The sequence below is a fragment of the Ceratotherium simum genome, chromosome 27, assembly GCF_057802395.1.
Source record: "Ceratotherium simum simum isolate JZ-2026a chromosome 27, ASM5780239v1, whole genome shotgun sequence".
Taxonomy (NCBI): domain Eukaryota; kingdom Metazoa; phylum Chordata; class Mammalia; order Perissodactyla; family Rhinocerotidae; genus Ceratotherium; species Ceratotherium simum.
The window spans coordinates 21,744,448-21,758,991 of NC_141926.1; positions in this window are offsets into that span (position 1 = coordinate 21,744,448).

Below are 14,544 nucleotides of genomic sequence, written 5' to 3' on the forward strand. Positions count from 1 at the left end.
TCTCCCTGTATGAAATCGAGGTGGTTTGAATGTGTTGCTTCTGAATTGAGAACCATTTTATTTTGCCTCGTGTGTTATCTGTTATTTTCAAACAAAATATGTGTTGTTCTGCCTTGCTTGGTGATGAGCTGAGGATACACTGTTAAAGGTAAGTTTAATCCACTTCATGAAAAATGAGAATACCAATATACTGTGACATTTTAATTAAACAAATGTTTGTGGATGATTAATGTCTTGTAATTTAAAATTAAGATGATAAACTTAATATGATAAAACTTATATGATAAAGTTTTTAAAGAAATATAGATTCTGTTCGTTTAATTCTAAGTGAATAGCATATTGGTAAAGGTATTTTATCTCTATTTCTCCATCCTAATATTTTGAGTTCCTTTGAAGTCTTTAATCAGTTAAAACTCTAACCAATTTAAAAGCTACAAAAGAAAGATACAACCTCTGTTTTACTTGGTCTTTATTCTGAAATATTTCACATTTCCAAAGTTCCCATTTCCAAAGTCCCTACTCTTGCTCTAAACTGAGTCCTGCTTGATCTGAGTCCTCGCTACCTCAGACACCATATTTTCTACCACACACTTCACTTTGCAAAAGGTTCTTAACCTTCTTGGCCTAAGTATCTTCCTGGAACACGCAAAACGTGCCCGTGCCTCAGATCCATTGCTTTTAACAATCCCTCTGCTCCAGCTCACATCCTCAAGACACGCACATTGTGTCCTCATGCCAGTAAGGTCTCCACTTCGTGGTCAACTCATCAGAAAGGGCTTTTGGCACTCCCCTCCCCCCAGCCTATGATACTTCTCCACTTTCTCTCTGATTAAAGTTGCTCTGTTTTCAGTAGCACTTAAACACTACTTAATAATAGAGAATGTTTTTAAGTATCATTTCTGTCTCTCTCCTAGAATGTCAACTCCATGACCACAAATAAGGCTCAGAATTTTCTGTTGTTTTTGTTGATTCTATAATCATGGGAAAACATGGGACAAACAAAAATAAGAGCCATGCTGAGCTAAATTATCATACTAAAGGGATAGAGAAAGTGTTAAATGTAGGCTCATTTAACAAAATGTTATAGATGAGGTAATCCAAGTTCAATAGCAAAGAGGATGTCAGAAACAGTGAGGATCTGAGATGTTTCCCCACTTGCAAGCTGACTAGTTAGCTGACCGTATTTTCACGGATGCTTATAAGGACAGTTGTCTACTCACTGCAATGGCAGTAGCCAGAGAATCATTATTTTCTGGACTAGTTGCCTGGGTCCCCACATCCCACAGTGTGACTCAAGAAGGCTGGATGACATCTGCACACTCAGTGTGTTGAGAAGAGGAGAGGAACATGGAATTAGAGCACTACCAGAATATTTTATAATGGGCAATAAGCATGCCTGCCCCTTGCTCCAGTAGGAGACAGTATCTTTAAAATACTGAACCATAAGCAGACCTACCCTTTGGAAAGCAACACTATCTGTATCCCGATTCCAACGTTGTAAACAAACCTGTCATTTGAAAGACACTATCTCTGTATTCCAAAGAGTTTGCTATACAAACATTCTTAAAAAGATAGTTCAGAAAAAAGGTCAGTCAGTACCTTGTTTCCCAGATTGGCAGACATGTGAGAAAGACCAATGGAGAATTGTTTACAGAGAGCAGTATCTGAATTGCTTCTATTTCTTCTGTTGATTATTGTCTCCCTCATTAATCATGATAGAATGGGTGACAGGCAGTTTGGTTTTGTTTAGTATTGTAATGAATGAAGAAATAATCCAGGCCAGGAAAAGACTGCGTCTAATTCTTCCTAACTCCCACTTTCAATATCATATTTTCCGAATTTAGTTTATATTCTGTTGCCAATCAGTGGTGCGTTGGAATTGGCTCATGCCATGTTATGAGTCAATTATCAAATGTTCAAGAGTTTTGTATGACTGTTGTTAAATATAGCCATTGGTAAAAATGAAATTATATAAACTTATAATTATTAAATTATATTAAAAAGGTAATAAAAACCATATTTACCATTAAATATGTTTTTGAGTTTATGTATATCTAGGGTATCTCTACGGTGGAAATATTATATAATGACAAACTATCGTGTATCTCTTCCTGTTATGGGTTGAATTGTGTCCCCCTAAAAGACACATTGAAATCCCAACACCTGGGACCTCTGAATGTGACCATATTTGGAAATAAGATCTTTGTGAATGTAATCAAGTTAAGATAAGATCACACTGGGTTAGAGTGCACTCTAATCCAATGACTGGTGTTCTTATAAGGAGAGAGAAATTTGGACACAGTGACACAGAGAGGGAGAATATCACGTGACAAAGGAAACAGAGATCGGAATGATACATCTACAAGCCAAAGAAGGCTGAGAATTGTTGGCGGGCACCAGAAGCTAGGAAGAAGGCAGAAGGGATCCTCCCCTGGAGACATCAGAGAGAGTATGGCCCTGCCAACATCTTAATTTTAAAGTACTACCTTCGAGAACTGTGAGAGAATAAATGTCTCTTGTTTTAGGCCACCCAGTTTGGGGTACCTTGTCACAGCAGCCCTAGGAAACTAATACACTTCCCAACTCCACATTCACTAAGGTTCTATTTGTAGCTTGAAATTGGCCATGGTGGGAATATTTACAACACGGAAACCAGCAAGTGTTACAAATCAGAGATTGATTTAACGCTGATGCTTGAAGAAGTTTCAGTTTAAGAATACAATTTGCATGAAGGTTAGAAATAGTTGATCAGTAGATCATAGATAATATTTAATGACAATGTGTTGATTGCAATAAAACAAGATTAGAATTCAACTCCATTTGTCAAATCATAGTAGAATTTCAATCATAGTTTGGTTACAGCAAAAATGAAAATATTCTCTGATAATTAATCTCTCATATTCAATTTACCATAAAGAGTATTCCCCCCTGGCCTGAACATGAGCACTTTACGTAGAAGAAGACTTCAAATTGTCAGTGACTCTTTAATATGTAAAGTAACAAAAATATGTGATGGGGATTATGAGTCTTGTTAGAGAATATATAATATTTCTCCTCCCTTACCTTTCTCTCTTCAAAGTTACCTCAGAGCAGAAACTGACCAGCATTCATCTGAGATACAGGTAAGAGGGCCAGTGAAAAGGAGAAATGATAGATCACCTTAGAGGATTTTTAAAAATTGACACTCCTGGGCTCCAGTGTAGACTTGTCAAATCAGAATAAGGGAACTAGAAAGGCATGAAGTGGAATATGTCAAAGGTTCACCAGGTGATAAGGATGAATATTCAGAACTGGCAAGTACTCAGATCAATGTTCTTGATATTTTTTCCTCTAATTATGAGATTCCATGATTCTAAATTTCCTGTGCTGAGTCTCTTTCTTTCCTCCAATGCCTTTGGGGAGAATGACATAATCACCTTCTATTGACAGTGATCCTTTGCTCTGTGTGCAGCCAGAAGGGCAGATATGTTTCAAATATTCTCAATTTCCTAGTTTGGGTCTGCAGCTGATATTCACAAAGCCTAGTCTTATTGCCCTTGCTTAAAGAATCACCTTAATCTGGCTGGAAACCAGACAGATGAGTTCTACCTGCGGTTCCCCAGCAGGTCTGAATGTGCTACTTCATTTTGAGCTGTTATTTGGGGACATTATAACATGTCTGTACATCAATCATCCACCGTTAGACTTTCCACTTGACTTCATTGTATACCATCTGCTTTCTGTAACATTGTTTATCAATTACGCATTAGCCAGCAGTATTTGATATTGGCAGATTGGCTCCATTTTAATCTGCTTCTATTCTTGCCTTGTCACTTAATCACAAATATGTTCACGATGAAGTCACACCAAAAAAGCCAGTTTTGCAGCCATTAAAATAAAACTGCTTATTTCATTAATGTAATTACTTGACAAATGGAAGTTGATAGTATATTTGAAGTACATTATATGCTCATCTCTCAAAATATTTGATAGCTTTATGATTTTAGTTTGCATCTTTGGGAGTAAAATATATAATCACAGGATGGGACAAAACATTCAGTGATTATTTTCAGATCTTTATTACCTGTGAATATTATAGGCTTAATGATCTGTTCTTCTCCTGCTGGCTGGTTGGTGATATCAGACTCATTTAACTTGGTCATTCACCGAAAACATTGCGCTGACTCTGCAAATTAATCAAACACTATTGAACATCCTCATCTTCGGGTGCCTTACTTATTCTGTAATGTAAACAATACAGGTGGGACAAAATTTTTTCAGCTAAATATTTCTATACACTGTGAACAAAATTGTACATGCACAATTATTTCTATAATTGGAGATTTGGGGAAAAAAGTGGTATAATATATTGTGATATAATGGAAAGCTTTTGAAAAGCCAGGCCATTTTAAATAACACAGTGAAAAAAGCAGAAATTATCAAGCAACCCTAAACTACCAGATGTCTAGATTGTGTGGAGCTCAGATATACAACCCTTCCTGTTACATATCATCTGGCTGGAGCTACTGAGTGTGATTCCGCATCATAGTTAATGTACAGGAAATGATGTGGGTTGTAAAACTTAACCATGTTGTCCAAATGAGAACCACTGCTATGGGTTGAGTCGTGTCACCCCAAAATTCATATATTGAATTCCTAAGCCCAAGTACCTCAGAATGTGACCTTATTTAGAGATAGATCTTTACAGATGTTATCAAGTTAAAGTGAAGTGACAGGTGTTCCTGTAAAAAGGGGAACTTTGAAGAGAAACACAAGGATAATGCCATGTGAAGAGACACAGGGAGAAGATGACCTTGTACAAGTCCGGAAGAGAGGCCTGGAACAGATGCATCTCTCACAACCCTCAGAAGAAATCAATTCTCCTGGCACCTTGATTTCAGACTTCTAGCCTCTAGCACTGGGGGACAATATATTCTGTTGTTTAAGCCACCCTGTTTGTGGTACCTTTGTTATGGCAGCCCTGGCATACTAATACCACCCTCCTCTTCCGACTTGATTCTGTCTACCTAGTGACAGTGTTTGGACTAGGGTCGGCACCTGTCCTACGCTGGACCACACCATAGCTTCACTTTCCTAACCACAGTGTTAGGGACTGGGGGAATGGCCTAAACCAAAGGCTGGTTAGAGCCCTTTCATGGAGATATTTAAATCAGAATGCAGAGAATAATACCCCTACCCTCAGATGGAAAAACTGGAAAATATGAGTCTAGGAGCTGCTGGTTGTTCCTGTTTCTTTCCATGGAGAAAATCAATCAGCAGAAATAGAAAATGGATGTGACACAGAGAGAGAAATAATGACAAAAGTCACAAAAAGACAAGGATGACTGGTCGTAGTTCTCAGATACATACGCCTCCAAACTTTCCTGATTACATGAGGCATTACAGGGAAAATTTGTTGTTGTTTCTTCTGCTAATTACTCTCTGTTTTATATTGTGCAAATTTCTTAAACTGTTTGAACCTAAATTCTCGTCAGTAAAATAATATTAATATTAGTGACCTTTTGAGATTATCATATCTTAAGTTATCTATCATAACTTAACAAGTATTTGTTAAGTTCCTGGCACATAGTACATATTGAATTTAATAAATATGTTTTTAGTATTACATTCATCAATGTCTAAACAAAAATAATAATTGATTAATCATCACAGTGCACCCTAAGACAAGGTCCAGAATCTTGTTGCACCATAACCTCAGGCAAAATATACTCCTTACTGTGACCTTGTCTGTCTGCTATATCTAGGCCCTGTTTAGCGTGTGTATTTTTCCCTTGATTTTCTCTAGGCTTCCCCCTGCCCCAGTTAAGTCCCTTCTGGCTTCAACATTCAGTGCCCTTCATTCATCCAACTCCGTAGTTCTAGAATTCCTTCTCATAGTGCCCTGACTTTTAACTCTGCTGGTTTGTGATCCCCATCATAACGGGCATTGCCAAAACGTGGCCATTGTCGGGCAAGCCATCAACAAAATCACCTGAATTGAAATCTCATTTTCTTTTCTGAGTTGTTGGCTATCATAAAACACATTCACCCTATGACAAGAAGAATGTGATGACAGTAGGTTAGCAACTAATTTACTTACGTTTCATAAAAGCAGCTGTTTAAGTGAGTTCAATTACAGAAATAATAAAGAACTGGCTGATAATAGACCACCCTAAAGTGTTCTCAAATCTGTTTTTTAATATTTTGCTACCTCATCTACACAATATTATTCCTGTAATAAAATTGCTTCATGTTGTTTATAAGGTAATTCTATATTTGATTTCTACACTGAGGTCATTTTGCTTTGTATGCATGACTTTTCACATTCTTGTTTCACCTGAGTTTATACCCCACTGCTCCTCGGCCATAACTAGAGGCCACATAACATAGATGTTTACTTTAAGAGGTGATAAAAATGAAATGTGCACTTTAGAATGGAAAAATAAGTAAAATAAACAAAATAATTTCTAGAGGACAAACTTGATGTTATTAATTTTTTTAAAAGAAATCTTTCACATCTGCGTTGTCAGTAGGAGTGATTTTATTAATGTTTTCTAGGTAGGAATAAGCTGTGACAAGATTCAAAAGGATGCATGTCATATTGATGTTTACAGACTTTGAATCTGTAATGTAATAAATGTAATAAAATTAAACTTTACCTATCTTGGCAACTTGTAAAAAAATTATAGAGTAAGTTGAGTATTTTCAAAGTGTATCATTTTGTTGACACAGTTTATATTTACAGATATTTCTTCATAAATCAAATTTCTTCCTGAATAACTATTTAGTTACTCATTAGCATTATCCCAACAAATGCTATTTTGTGCTAGGCTCTAGAAATATAATAATGAATAAATGAAAATTAATCATATAGACAAGATAAGCATTGTTTTACAATGTAGATTTAAATCCTGCTAGGAGAGAGTACAGCCCACACCCACATGCACACACCCACACACATACGCATGCTCATACACACAAAAGTCACCAACAGAGAGATGAGATTTATATATAGGAAAAGCACACACAAAAAATATTTTATCATTGAGATCAGAAAAATAGGAAATCATATTAGGGATTGACTCTTTGAGAAGGATGTAGATAAAGAAAATAAACAGAACTAGTGTGGCAGAAGTAACTTCTTTAATTCCTCATCTTCTTCTATTTTAGGAGAAAGGTAAAATTTCTTAAATTCTGCTCCAGGCCACAAGGAATGAACACACACACACACACACACATCTATTTTGGATGTTCCTATACCTCTTCCCTTTTCACTCTGAAGCATCTAGAGGTGATTATTTGAAGCTCGGAAATTGTTTTTAACAATTTCACATCTGCATTGTCAGTAGGAGTGATTTTATTAATGTTTTCTAGGTAGCAATAAGCTGTGACAAATGCAAAAGGATGCATGTCAAATTGATGTTTACAAACTTTGAGTCTGTAATGTAATAAATGTCAATATAATTAAACTTTACCTATCTCAGCAACTTGTAAAAAAAATTATAGAGTCAGTTGAGTATTTTCAAAGTTTATTTGTTGACACAGGATATATTTACAAATATTTCTTCATAAATCAAATTGTTTTTAACAATTTCAGAGCTTCAAATAAAGACAGATATTCATTCTCCTTGTTGTCTCAATCTAAGACCCCTCCCTCACTTACTTATATTAATGAATCAGTGGTCGAGACTTGACACACAAAACAGAAATCTCCGGGCTGGTACTAAAGGGGCAGAGACAGAGTCTAAATGAAAAAATCTGTAGACTAGATGGACCAAAGCAGGAGCTAGAGATGGAAAAAGACACAGGTGGGATTTGGGGAAACATAAGAGCAAGGACATATTGTCAAGCACTAGAAAAGATGCCATGAAAATACCAATAATCAGAGAAAGTTAAAGACATGTTTTTAATTTTCCAGAGTGGGTTGTCTTAAAGGATCTTGGGCAAAATGAATAGAAATAAATTCCTATATGCAAATATTAGAGAGTACATGTTGGTGATAATCAAAACCACTGACTGGCACTCTAAAAATAAAGTCTTTCTTAAAATGTGGTAGGGGTTAAGTATACCTTGTATCATATAAAAAAAGAATTTAGAAAATTGAAATTAGCAAATGAGAAATTAATACTAGTACAGGTGTTTTAAAGACATAGAGAAAAGATTGACATAATAATAGAAATTATGGGGAATATCAGCAGTAAAATGGAAACTATAAGGAAGGACAAAATGGGAATTCGAAACTGAAAAGGACAATACCTGAAATGAAACTTTCACTAGGTGTGTGTGGGAAGGAGAATAATGATGCCCTCCTAAAAAAACATGTGCGCATCCTAATCTGCAGAATCTGTGAAAATCAGATTATATAGAAACAGAGAATTAAGGTTGCAGGTATAATTAAGTTCCTAATAAAATGGCTTTGAAATAGAGAGATTATCCTGGATTATCCAAAGGGGTCCAGTAATCACAAGGATCCTTAAAATGAGAATCAAGAAACAAGAGAAGTTTTAAGTAATTTGATGTGAAGACTCAACCTGCCTTTTCTGGCTTTGAAACTGGAGGAAGAGGGTCATGAGCCAAGAAATGGGACACCCTCTAGAAGCTAGAAAAGGCAAGGAAATGGATTCTCCCTTGAACCTCTAGAATGGAACGTAGCCCCACAGACATCTTGACTTTAGCCCACTGAGACCTGTGTCACTCTTGACCCACAGATCTGTAAGATATCAAATTTGGGTTGTTTTAAGCAACTCAGCCTGTGGTAATTTGTGAAAGCAAAAAATCAAGCCATGTAAAAACAGGAATTTCACGATTGAAATTAACAGGTGAGGGCTTTACCACAACTATTACAACAAATGTTTTAAGGACTTAAAGGAAAAAACAAACATAATAATAGACAACATGGGGAATCTCAGCGGAACAATGGAAACTATAAGAGAACAAAATGGAAATTTTAGAATTGAAAAGGGCAACATCTGAAATGAAAATTTTACTCGATAGACTTAGCAAAAGATTGTACACAGCCAAAGGAAAGATCAGTGAATTTAAAGACATATCAATACAATATTTAACTGAAGGAATGAAGACTGCTAGATATGATAAATATGTGGTTAATGTAAAAGGTTTTTTATGGTAAGAAGTCTCTATTGATGATTGCTTTCAATTCCTTCTCTCCTTGTATGTGCATTCCACTCCCCACTGAAGCATTCAGTTTATTAAAACACAGCAAAAGTGACATTCTTGGACTTTGCCAAGCTTTGAAAGATGTAGGATCTTCTACTTTCTTTCTTTTTGATCCCAGCCACCACGGACTGAGAAGCCCAAGATGCATGGAAAGGCCATGTGTACCACTCAGGTAAACTGCCACCCGAGATGAGCTTCTGGCCAAAAGCAGCATCAACTGCTAGCCAAGTGAGTGATCTGTTTTGGTCATATAAGCCCAAACTAGCGAAGATGACTGCAGCCCCAGCTGACATCATATGTTGCAGAACCATCTACCTGAGCCCATCCACCACATCCCTATTTGTGCAATCCTCTAGAGACAACGTTTACCATGTCTGATAATCTCAGCTCAATGCCCCAACTCTAACTGATTACTTTGACTGCTCCTTCTTCTTCTAGGCGGTTCAATGCCACAGAACTTAAGACTTTCAGCATTGGACACCTAGCCTCATGGGCTGACGACCTCTTCTGAGGCTGTTGAAGGATGTACAGTGGCTAATTATGTGTTCCTGAGCATTTCCTTTCTATCCAACATTTCTGATAACATTACAGCACTCTGCAGGTGTATGTTATTCAAATAAAGTTGACGGCACTTCATTCACATCTCAAAATCCTAAATATCTTACATCCAACAGCAACATGGCAGCCCCCATCCCAGATGATATTGCTGTCAAAGGAACTCCTTGGTCATCCAGTAGACTTGTTGTCATTTCTTCTGTGCACACTCTCTATCAGGACATACGAGTTTTAGGATAACAGGGAGCACAGCCTAGTTCACTCTATTTTTAAGGTCAGTAGCTGAACCAAACAAAATTGTCAGCTTGGAAATTGCCCGAGATGAGAAACACATTAACTACCAAGGACAATCTATCTTCTGAGCTTGGCAAAGTCAGATGGCCCCAAAGACGTTGGGAAATAGTTTTAATGACCTGAACTCTATGTGCCCAACTCTGTTTTATGGGATCTTTCTTTACCAGAAAAAATAGTGGTCATGACCCGTCTACGTGGCAACCACAAGTCAGAGCCAATATCGTGCCTTGCTACTCCTTTATTTCATTTTCTCTATATCAGGGGAAAGCTAAAGAAAAAAATACAAACAAACAACAAGACTAAAAAAATAAAATAAAACCAAACCATGCCAAACCCTGACTTCTTGTAGGCAATAAGACAATATGGCAAAAAGAAGTAGAAAGGAATTCACAGAAGCTCACTGGATCTTAGCATACTTAGAAATGTAAGTAGCAGCTCTGTGAGCAAGAGCGGAGATGGGAAGAACGCCAAAGGTAGTGCCAAGAGCTGTACAAAGAACAATAGTACAAAGAAGTTCAAGTCTCTAGGTTAATCCGAGAAACCGGGTACTCAAACAGAAGAACTTCCACCTTCAAGACACTCTTAGGTACTATTGATGGGTGCAAAAATTTCAGTGATCTTTCTAGATATTATTTTGTCAAAATATATCTCGGCCTTTAAATATGTCCAAGAAAAAATTTCCAAGGAAATAGTCAGATGTGCACATAATTTTATCTACAAAAGATTATTGCATCATTTTTAAGAGAGTAAAAAGTTGAAAAATAAACAAAACAAAGTTTCCAAAATAGAAAGATGGTTGTTGTCTCTCAATCTTGAAAAACAGCTCTTCAAGCCCTGTTTTGAAAGTGGATACAATGATATGAGCACACATTCAGTTTTAATGTTAATTTGATAGTGCACTTAAGAAAGTACTTAACCTGTCTGGTACTTCAATTTCTTCCTCTGGAAAAAGAGAATAATATTAACACAATCTCATACCATTCTTGTGAGGATTAAATGGAAAGCACTTAGAAGTGAACCTATTGTATAGTAATTGCTAAATAACTTTTATATTCCAAGTCTATTTCTACAAAAGGGTGCTTTCTAAACTTTTATGACCTGGATCGATGGCAAGAAATGCATTCTATATTGTGATCCAGTACACAAACAAGTAAACACACACAGACATATGCAGTTTCACACACACACAATACACAAAAGAACTCTCAGGATATTTACTCTTTCTATGTATAGGGCACCTGATTTGTCCATTGTATGGTATGCTATGCTACTTTTACCATAGTCTGCTATTTTATTCTACATTTTAAAATGCTAGTCGTGACCCACTAAATCAATTTCATAACTGGCTAAAGCTTCCCTGGAATGCTCTTATAGATGTTGCATGACCTCAAAATCAAGCCATCATTTACTATCTAATCTACCTAGTCATTTATTACCTAATCTGTCTGATCTACCTGTTCACTTTCTGCTATTTTCTTGTTTATTAATTGTATTTCTGTCTCCTCCCCTAGAATGCAAGATTAATGGAAGCAAGAAGTTGCTTCTTCTACAATAACTAGAACACTGTCCATCACATATATTTTAATAAGTGATCAATTAAAATATTATGGTCCTAAGAAAAGATTAAAAGTGGATACAATGTTACAAAATCAAAATGTTATACTTAAGTGAAATAATCTAAAGATACATAAATAGAAGAAAGCAGATAGCTTGCTTGAAGATTATGTAAGCATATATATACATATATATGTATATATATATTTAATTATGGAAAAAAAGCAGGCACCAGAGACCAAGAATAACACATTGATGCTGTGGAATATTAAAAAGATTCTAAGGTTAGAAGACCTTTTTAAGAATAAAAACAATTCAAGAAATCACCAAGAAAAAATAATATATTTAATTTCATAAACTTTTTAAAGTCATAACACACTGGGAAATGTGTATTTAAATATTTGAAATATAAGTTTAATACCAAGATCCTCTGAAAATATCCCTAAGGATGTTGGATATATTTGTATTTATACTCAGTGTTACAACATATTTCTTCTTTTTCCTTTAAGTTTGGTATCATTCTGGTTTATATAAAAACATAATTACACATGTAATTACCTAGTCGAAAATGTTGGTAGCTACCAAAAATGAGAGTATTAATATATTACCCTAATTTAGATATTGTGGAGCTTCTAATGTATTATTTTCTAGTTCATTTACATTCCATATCACTGTATTAAATTACATGGGTATTACTATGGATGTGTGGTCTTGTCAGAATTCTTTTTATAAAATGTGACAACAGACTAGCACTGACTATATATACACAGTGAATTAAACTCAGTGAACTGTCAGTATAACTTGATATTAGTTGGATATTTAAATTGAATTTGTAACTTCTTTTCAAATAAGATGTCTTATAACCCACTATGTTAAAATAACTGGAACAAACGCATAGACCAGTTAAAATGTACTGTGTGTTAACAGCAGTGGCATACCACAGCAATTGCATTGGCGATATGTTTTCACATTTTCTTTCTGAAAATTTTTATTGTGAAACATAGTAAAGATAAAATGATTCTCTTTGGCTTAAAGAATATTAATAATATTTAAATATGTATATTGATTGCACACATTAAGAAATATTTCCTTTGAATCTCAGGAGTTTGCATTCCTGAGAATCACAAAGAATATCCACAAATTGTGAATGTTCATCTTTATTGGAATTGCCAAAAAAGATACCTTCCATGAATGTACCAGCTACACTCCCACCAGTAGTAGGATAGAAACTTCGCTTGTCTCATGCTCTCACACACTTAGAATAGATAGATTTTAATTCAATTTTAATTATCAAATTGCTGAATATAAAATTGTACTTTATTATGGATTTAAAGGTCTTATCTCTGATATTCATGAGATTGAGCTTCTTTACATAGGCTTCTGGCTTATTTGCATTTCTTCTTCTGTGAAATACTTGCTGATGTTTTTCAGCCACTTTTATTTGGTAATAGTTTTTATTGATTCATATATATTGTTTATATATTTGGAATAAAAATCCCTGGTAGGTTATAGGTATAATTCTGGCAGTGTGTAGCCTATATTTTCATTTTAATATGCATTTTTAAATAAATAACATTGTGTATTGAGTAAATCAACTTTATAAATTATTTCCAAATGGTTTGTAATTATTTGTCTTTTATAATTTCCTACCCAAATTCATAAAGTATTCTGTTCTATTGCTTTCTAAAGTTTTATAGTTTTGCTTTTTTTTTTTTTGTTTTGCTGAGGAAGATTTATCCTGAACTAACATCTGCTGCCAATCTTCCTCTTTGTATGTGAGCCACCACCAAAGCATAGCCATTGACAGATGAGTAGTGTAGGTCCGTGCCTGGGAACTGAACCCAGGCCGCTGAAGCAGAGCATGCTGTGCTGAACTTAACCAATAGGCCACCAGGGTGACCCTATAATTTTGCCTTTTACATTTACTTCTCTATTCATTTTTTGTTTTTTTCAGGTCATGAGTAAAGGTTGGAATTTCATTTTTCCCCATATAAATAACTAATTGTTTAATGAGTATTATTGAATAATTCATCCTATTGCTGTAGAACTAGTATTATACATTCTTAATCTCTAAAATTTAGCATTATAAACTATTATTTGATAGAGCAAGCCCTCCCACTATTTTTCTTCAAAAGAGTCATGGCTATTTTGAGTCATTCATTCCTTTATATCAATGACTCTCAACTAGGGGTGATTTTGCTTAGAACGAGATGTTTGGCAATATCTAGAGCCATGTTTGATTGCCATGAATGCCATCTTGGGAGTAGATACCAAGGATGCTGCTATGTATGTATTGATGCACAGGACAACACTCCACAACAAAGACTAAACTGGCCCCAAATGTCAATATTGCTACAGTTGAGACCCTGCTCTACATGGATATTGGAATCAGCTTGTCAGGTAATACAACTTAGCTGGAAATTTGATTCGAATAAATAATTCAATAAACAATTTGGAGATATTTTTCTTATCCATGATGTTAAATATTTCTATCCACAAGCTAGTATGTGTCTCTAGGTATTTTTTAAGATCTTTAACATTTTAAAAAATATTCTTATATAATAGCCACATAATTTTCATTAGATTCTTCTTAAGGTAACTATATTAATTTTTATAGAAATTCACTTGAATTTCATATTAATTTTTTAAAACATCAAATTTTATACATGACTTTATAAATTCTAATAATTTATCTGTATATTCTACTAAATTTTCTGCAAGTTTTTCTTCCCTTTCTAAATACGCCACCTTGATTTATTTTCTTACCTGTGTACAATTACAGGCATTTTCAATATATACGTTTCTTAATGAAATATATTTTCAGTATATGTTTCTTAACAAAAGTGATAGCCGAAATCTTTAATTTTTTCCTGATTCTAAAAGTATGCTTCCAACCATTCATCATTTATCATGGTGTTTAGTTTTTTGTACCTGCTTGTAATAAGATTAAAAATCTCCCTACTACTTGGGTTTGATAGGAGTTTT